Raw genomic sequence first — 8816 nt, 5'->3', positions numbered from 1 at the left:
CTAAGAGAAATAAGCCGGTCAGAGAAAGATAAATACCACATGATCTCACTCATTTGTGGAATATAGTGAACAACATAGGCTGATGAACAGGGATAGATCCAGAGACAGAAGCAGCAATAATACTGTCAAACCTCAGAGGGAGAGTACGGGAGGGTGGGAGTAAAGGGGAGAGATCAACCAAAGGACTTGTACGCATGCATATAAGCCTAACCAATGGACACAGACAGCAGGGGGGTGAGGGCATGAGTGTTGGGGGGAGGGTTATGGGGAGAATGAGATCACATATGTAATACCTTAATCAATAAAGAAATTAAAGATTGAAAAAAAAATTCATAACAAAATATATCTTTTTTTAAGAACAAGCATAATTAATAGTGACACTGAGAGCATAGAATAACACCTTAAATAGGTTTATATTCATTTGTTTGTTTTCTTTCAGGGATCACAACCCTCTGCTGCCTGTTGTTCAATGTACAAAAGTTATTTATGAATTATATGTGAAATTCCATACATTTAATCCAGTTTTCTAGTTGTTTACAGTGAAAAGTAATCCCAGACACTGTTAGTCTCTCAAGACTGGGAGATGAACCACTCTTCCTGTTTATTTAAACTTGACCCTTAATATTTTGAAACAAAACTTTGGTGAATCAAAACCTAGAATGCCCTCCGGCTATCCTATATAATAAAAGGCTAATATGCAAATAGACTGAACAACAGAACAACTGGACTGAACCACATCCAGCACGGCCAGTGGTGGACCTGAGGAGCGGCGGTAAAGGATTAAAAAAAACAGACAAGAGAATATAGTTGGGGCTAGGTAGATCACTGTGCCTGGATGGCACAGTGGTACAGGGACCCCACCTGTAAGCTGAATCTTTATTCTGTAGTCAGATCACACAAAGCAAAACAAGGGAGTGGTCAAGATATTTACAATGTTCTTGCAAGTTTCAAATCTGCTTCTTTCCTGCTATTGCAATCCTCTGAACTCTATCAAGCTTTGTTTGATACCTTCTGCAGCCCACATCCCTCAGCTATCTAGGACTACAAGGTCAGACTGTAAAGTCAAGCTTATATACAAACATAGCCTTTGGCTATAATAGTGCTGGGAGGGCTTTGCCCTCCAAGCTGGGACTTGTATGTGGCTTTGGCACAAAAGGAACGTGCCCTCTCGTCAGTCCGAGTCTTGATCCTGTCCAAACGCTGTAGTTGCTCTCCACACCAAACAACCAAACACTGGTCGCTATGACATGCACTGACCACCAGTGGGTGCACACAAAATATGGTGAGCATCAGCAGTAGGCGGCAGAGCACAGAACATGGCAGGTGTTGGCCATGGTGGGATGATGGAGCAGGTGAGCTGGGGCACCAGACCAAGGGAGGGTGCTGGTCGCTGTTATTGGGGTAAGCCTCTGGTGGTTACTGAAAATTCTTTGCTCCCATGCTCCGCAGTTTCATCTGGCACTCGCACCTGCTGCCAGTGCCTGGCACCGGCCCCGATCGCTCAGCGCCATCAGTGGGTGCAAACGGTGGCTGTCGGCCCCGATCACCCCTCAGGATTTCTCCACCTCCCCCTGCTCCTGAGCGGTGATCGGGGCCGGCAGCCACCGCTCACACCCACTGACAGCACCGGAGCCATTGCTCGCACCCACTGTCGGTGCCTGCCCCACTTGCACCTGCTGCTGGTGCCTGGTGCCAGTCCCTATCGCTCAGCACCATTGGTGGGTGTGAGCAGTGGCTGCCGGCCTCTATTGCCCCTGAGAGCTTCTTCACCTCCCCCAGCTCCTGAGGGGCAATCAGGGCAGCAGCTGCTACTTGCACCTGCTAATGGTACCAGCCCCACTCGCACCCACTGACAGTGTCGGCCCCAATAGCTCCATGCCCTCAGCGGGTGCAAGTGGGGCTGACACTGTCAGTGCATGGGAGTGGCGGAGGCAGGTGTGGGGCTACCAGCAGACAGGGGACTGGGGGCCATGGCAGGAGGGGCTGGGCGAGGGCACAGAGGATGGGCCAAGATATGCCCCTGTGCCCAACGCAGCTTTGTGGCTCACAGTTACTTTCCAGGTACACAAATTTGTGCACCAGGCCCCTAGTAGAAAATAAAATATAAGTATCTTTTAATGACAGATAAATAGTAAACAAAACAAAAATCACTGTTTATTATAAAGATGTTGAGAATGTCTTCTATGACATGATGGTTTCCCGAGAGGAAGGCCTAGTACATGTACTTCTCTGATCTTAATATCACATTAAATGCCTTTCTAAAAACAAGACATAATTTACATTATAGACATTCAGAGCATCAAAATTACTGCATATATATATACACACACATATATGGCCTGTGCATGAAATTCTTGCATGGGGGGTGGGGTCCCTCAGCCCGGCCTGTGTCCTCTCGCAATCCGGGACCCCTCAGGGGATGTCAGGCCTAAACCGGCAGTCGGACATCCCTCTCGCAATCCAGAATTCTGCATGCATCAGTGACCATACTTTTCATACAGGTGAAAGGCATCTTGCTGTTGTAGGGGCAGCTACATTTTTCTGCCCTAATTATAAAAAGTAGTAAATAACATGAGCCTTCTGAGGCAGTAGTATCATTTTCCCCATCTTATGGGTGGAATTACTGAAGTTAAGTAATTGGCTTTGTCACACAGTTATAAGTGTCAGAATCAGGGCTGACCATAAAATGTACAAGCCAGAGTCCATGCATGTCATCGCTGCATCATCCTGTTTTTTCAGTATTAGAGTAGCCTCGCCAGGTTTTAATTTTTAAATCTAAGAGACTGTTCCCAATATATAGGGTAGAGTCCCAAGGCCTGACTGGTAAAAAACACTTGGAATAGCACATATTTTATTAACCACTAGAGGCCCGGTGCATGAAATTCATGCACTGGAGGGGGTTTGTCCCTCAGCCCAGCCTGCACCTCTCCAATCTGGGACCCCTCAGGGAATGTCCGACTGCCGGCAATTGGACATCCCTCTCACAATCCCGGAGAGCTGGCTCCTAATCGCTCGCCTGCCTGCCTGGCTGATCGCCCCTAACTGCCTCTGCCTGCTGGCCTGATAGTCCCTAACTGCCCACCCTGCTGGCCTGGTTGCCCCTAACTGCCTGTGCCTGCCAGCCTGATCACGCTCAACAGCCCTCCCCCGCTGGCCTGGTTGCCCCCCAACTACCCCCCCGCCAGCCTGGTCACCCCCCATAGCCTGCAATTCAGTCATCTGGTCGTCCCTCACTGCCACCCCTGCCGGCCTGGTCACCCCACACAGCCTGCTGCTCCATTGTCTGGTCGTCCCTCACTGACCCCCCTCCCAGCCTGGTCACCCCACACAGCCTGCTGCTCAGTCATTTGATCGCCCCTCACTGACACCCCTGCCGGCCTGGTCACCCCACATAGCCTGCTCAGTTGTTCGTTCAGTTGCAGTGGTCACTTAGGCTTTTATATAGATAGGTTAGCACTATAATCTTAGAGTTTAATCTAGAGCTCATCCCTAAAATAAGGTATAGGACATTGTGACATCCATTTATATATTACCCTTCTTTTGGTTCTATCTTATTTTCCTGTCTTTATTTCCCTTTGCCTCATTTTTCTAATTTTAATTTATAACACATAGTTTCTATAGTTCAAAACAGTTCTGCTCTATGTGTAGTATCAAACCATTTTCATTGGCCTTACCTTGAATAGATGCAAGGTTTCTTTTCACATTAAAAATCAAATCTCTGTTCAACTCCCTTACTTTCTATTTGTAGAGCAGTGGTTCTCAACTTTCTGGCCTTTTAAATACTGTTCCTCATGTTGTGACCTAACCATAAAATTATTTTCGTTGCTACTTCATAACTGTAATGTTGCTACTGATATTAATTGTAATGTAAATATCTGATATGCAGGGTGGTCTTAGGCGACCCCTGTGAAAGGGTCATTCGACCGCCAAAGGGGTCGCGACCCATAGGTTGAGAACCGCTGTTGTAGAGTCTTACAATTGTCCTCAGCCATCAGAGAGAGATAGTTGCCTTTAAATGTTTATTAAAATGAATCAAAGCTAATCACTATCTTGAAAATTCATCTAAATTGGGCTTTAATAATGTTTTCTGAATTTACCTTTAAATTATTATAGACTTTATTACATAATCTGTAGCCTATCTTGGGTTAATTGGCAAACAAAAGAAATAAATTATATATATGAAGGGATTTATAGTTCATAAAATACATTAGCTCATTAATTACTGAACATTCAATAAGTAATTAGATGAGTGAGAAAGAATAATATGGTTATGATAAACTAGAGTCCCAGTGCTTGAAAATTCATCCACTGGGGGGTGGGGGGATTGTCAGCCCGGCCTGCCCCCTCTCACAGTCTGAGAGCCCTCAGGGGTGGGAGGTGATCCGGCAATCAGGGGAAGGCAACGCCCCATAACACCTCTGCTGCTGCCACTGCCGGCAGTGCAAGCCTCGGCCGCCCCTGGTTACCTGAGCCTCAGGTGGCCCTGGGCAGCTGAGGGGACTGGGGTACTCTGTAGGCAGGAGCAGAGAGAGGCCGGGCCCATCCCCAGAGGCTGAGGGGGGCACGTATCTGCCGCCCTGTGGGGCTGAGGGGACTGGGCATGACCATCTTGTGGCTGTGAGTGCCATCATCTTGGAGGGCATATTCCCTCCTTATTGGCTGTGGGTGCCACCATGTTTGCGATGGCATGAGGGTCAATTAGCATATTCCCTCTTTATTAGATGGGATTATTAGTATAATTTATACATTCTTTTTTTAAAATTTATACATTCTTATCATAGTGTTATAAATCTGCTACCAGTGATTTTGTGTCAAGAGACTTGGATTGCCATCTATAACTCTATGATCTCAAGCATATTTGTTATTCTTAAGAAATGAATACTTCATATATATTATGACTATCTCACAAATTCACAATCAAGATAAAATGAGATCATGGAAAATAATAACAGTTTGAATTATTGAGAGGTATATATTTATCAGGAAGTCTCTACATTGTATTTTCATTTAATCACCAATATAATCTTATGAGGTTGATTATCATACCTATTTTCATAAATAATCTTGTTACATAGAGTTTACATATTTTGCCCAAGGGCACATAGATATTAAAAGACAGAATTAGAATTTGATATCAGCTAGTCTGATTCCAGAACAAAGTTCTTAGTCAAAATGCTAAATTGCTAAGTATCAGCTGCATCCTTTCAGATTCTGTAAAACTTGGTTATATAACATTATCTAGTTATTTCAAAATTTTAAGATCTAAAATTCCAAGAATAGAAACTTTTCTTTAGATTTCCTAGACATATAAAGTGACAAATGTAATCAAAATACTCCATAAAAATTCAAATGAAACTTAGACAAAAAGATGCTGGAGAATTCATTTAGCAAACATATTAGCCTAGTGACTTAAAAATTTCCTGTCTCTTATACAGTAACTAGTTATAACCTTCAGCATGTTTTATTTATATAAACATAAAACATTGAATCTTAAATAAATCCATTAGTAGTTCAATTACTGGGTTTATTATGATTTAGTAATTTACTTTAAATAAAAAACTGAAACCTGAGGGGTTAATCTTAGATATTAAAGAAATATAAAACCTGGGATCTACTTTCTTTCAAATTCAGAAAACGCTATCATATCCGTTCATTTAGATTGTTTTCTCTAACATTCAAAGTTTCCACTGTAGTGTGAAATTTGGAGAACAACACTGCCATCCAGGGGAAAAAGGATTGAAAGGGCAGAGCCAAAATAATTGAAAAACTTAATGCAGAGGTCCTTAGGAGGGACTGAAGCACACAGTTGTGTGGCAATCTGTTGTGAGGTAAATTACGAATGATCGTTTGTGTAAAAAAATTCTAAAGATATAACAAAAAACCCCCACCTATTTGAACTAATACACACATTCAGTAAATTGCAGGATTAAAAAAATCAACAAACAAAAATCAGTTGCGTTTCTACACAATTACAAATATGTTTAACAAAAGACAGGATTCCCAATAATTTTTACTGACTCATCCAAGTAAGAGAAAGGTGTAACATTACAATCACCTTGTTAGTACCAGCTCATAAATTTCTCTTCATTATTTTTTAATCCTCACCCAGGGATATGTTTATTTGTTTATTTGCTTGTTTATTTATTTATTTTTGTTAATCCCCACCCAAAAATATTTTTTCTATTACATTTATTTTTGAGTATTTTATTCTCTCTGATACTATTATATATATAGGATTGTTATCTTAATTTCCTTTTGGATAGTTCATTGTAATTGTGTAGAAACGCAACTGATTTTTGTTTGTTGATTTTTTTTAATCCTGCAACTTACTGAATGTATTAGTTCAAATAGGTGGGGTTTTTTTGTTATATCTTTAGAATTTTTTTACACATGAGATCATGTCACCTGCAAACAGAGATAATTTAACTTTTTTTTCCAATTTGAATGCCTTCACTTCCCTTTCTTGCCAAATTGCTGTGGCTAAGACTTCCAGTACCATGTCCAATAGGTGTAGTGACAGTGGGCATCCTTGTCTTATTCCTAAAATTAGAGGAAAAGCTTTCAACCTTCCACCACTGAGTATGATGAGAGCTGTGGGACCGTCATATACGGCCTTTATTATGTTGAGGTACATCCCTTCTATACCAAATTTGTTGAGAGATTTTATCAAGAAAGGATGTCGAAGTTCTCATTTTGTTCATTTATTGTTTTCCTGATTCCATTTGATTTTATATCTTTGTTTTGTTTTGCTTTTTTTGAAATTCTTTAGGATTATTATTTTGAAATCAAATCTTTATCAGGCAGTTCATAGTTCTCCATTTCTTCTGGATGGGTTACTGGAGCTTCATTTTGTTACTTTGGTGGTCTCGTGTTTTCCTGACTTATTATGATCCTAGTAGCCTTGAATTGTTGGCTGCACATCTGAAGAGGCTCTCACCTCTGGTAGACCTTACAGACTGGAGTCATCAGGGAGTTTAAAGTGAGGGCCCTCAAAGTCACTCCCCACTCACCTCGGCCAGCGATTCTGCATAGGCCAAATGACAGGGTCCACAGGCCGGATAGCTAGTGGGATAGGGACAGGTCAGCTGGCAGGGTCCACAGATGAGCGGGCTCATTGCTGGATTCTGAAGATAGGCACGCTTGATGCTAACATCTACAACCGTACTTTTCTAATAGCTATAATAAAATTAGAACATATGTGGGGGAATTTCTTTAAAGGGGAAAATCAATATGATCAAAGCAATGGAAATTAAAAAATTCAGCAACCATTTCTACCCATAAAAAAGCTGCTAGAAAAATAAAACTATCTGAATTTTATTAAACTATTCACCATAACGAACAACAAATATCATTTCAAATAGTGAAATGTTAAAGCCATTCCCATTAAAATCGGGAACAAGTTGGGATATCTACCATCACTGTTACTACTTATTGTTTTATAATTTCTAGTATAATAATACACTAAAATAAAATAATTGGCATAAATACTAAAAAATAGATGTAATTTTCTTTCTGATAATATGATGATATACTTGGAAAATTCTCCCTCAGAAAAACACACACCCAACAAAACACTTGAATAAGTGATTGCATAACAAATATATCCAAAATAAAAATATGTAGCTTCTATCTATCCTGGCACTATCAGCTAACACAGGAAGAAATGAGAAAACATATGCCATTGACAATTGTAACAAAAAAAAAAGAGAGAGAATATATTTTAATTTTTGTTTTAAAAGTGTATACTACCACATGGTACAAAATTTAAAAGATATAAAAGGGAACAAGGAAGAAATACTTTACTTATGTTTTCTAGCCACTTACTTCCCCTACAGGGAACAAAAATGCTATATAATCAAGTAAATGTAACATCCTATCTAGTAAAAGACAAAAAGGGTAATTGACCATACCTTCGCTACGCTTCCCATTGGCTAATCAGGGCGATAACTGCCAAGAAAGATGGCGGTTAATTTGCATACATAAGCGCAATGATGGGAGGCGAAAAGGGAAGGAGGGAAGAACGGTGATCAGAAAACCAGGTGGCAGGCAAGAGCCAGGTGAACCGCGGCTGCCTTTGCCCGCACCCAGCTGGTGATCGCAAAGGGAGAGCCAGGGCTGAAGGCACAGCGGCACCCTGGGCGCTGGGTGCTGCCGTGCCTGTGGCCTGTGATCTGCGATCGGGATCAGGATCACGATCGGAGAGCCCGGCTGCAGGCGAGGAGGCACCTGGGCACCCCAGCACCTGACATGCAGAGGTCGGGGATGAAATGACTTTTCCCAACCACAGCTGCAAATATCCTGGGGAGGGCATCACTGAAGAGTTCACAACAACTCTCTTAACAAGGAAGAAAACAGTTGGCAACTGAAACAATCCCTTACATCAAAGTTAAGGATGATAAGAGAGGTTCGGCTTCTAAAGTAAATTGAATATGTTCTTTAAAAATTCTCGTGTTCTCCCTTCTGACTATAATTCTTAATTTTCCAATCAGAAAATTACCCCAGGTGATCCAGTAACACGTAGAGCTCCAGTAACTTAACTTATTTATAAAAACAAACATCCCAACCATTTTTAAAATATTTAAATTGATATTTTAGGGTTAAAATTATAGAAGCTATTTAGATCCAAATATATTTTCTGAATAGAAAATATTTCAGTTTTTGATTTTAAAAAACTAAACATAAAAATATATATAAGTGACACATTTTCCCAAGGAACTCTGAATTAGTACCTTTCCCTCTAACATTCTTCAAATTAAGAGAATCTATGGAGTTCCCTATACTGCACAAGTTTTAATGAAAGAAAATATGACTTTCTA

This window comes from Myotis davidii, unplaced genomic scaffold, assembly GCF_000327345.1.
Source record: "Myotis davidii unplaced genomic scaffold, ASM32734v1 scaffold159, whole genome shotgun sequence".
In the NCBI taxonomy this organism is placed as follows: Eukaryota; Metazoa; Chordata; class Mammalia; order Chiroptera; family Vespertilionidae; genus Myotis; species Myotis davidii.
The sequence above is the reverse complement of the archived record's forward strand: the minus strand, read 5'-3'. Positions refer to the sequence as shown.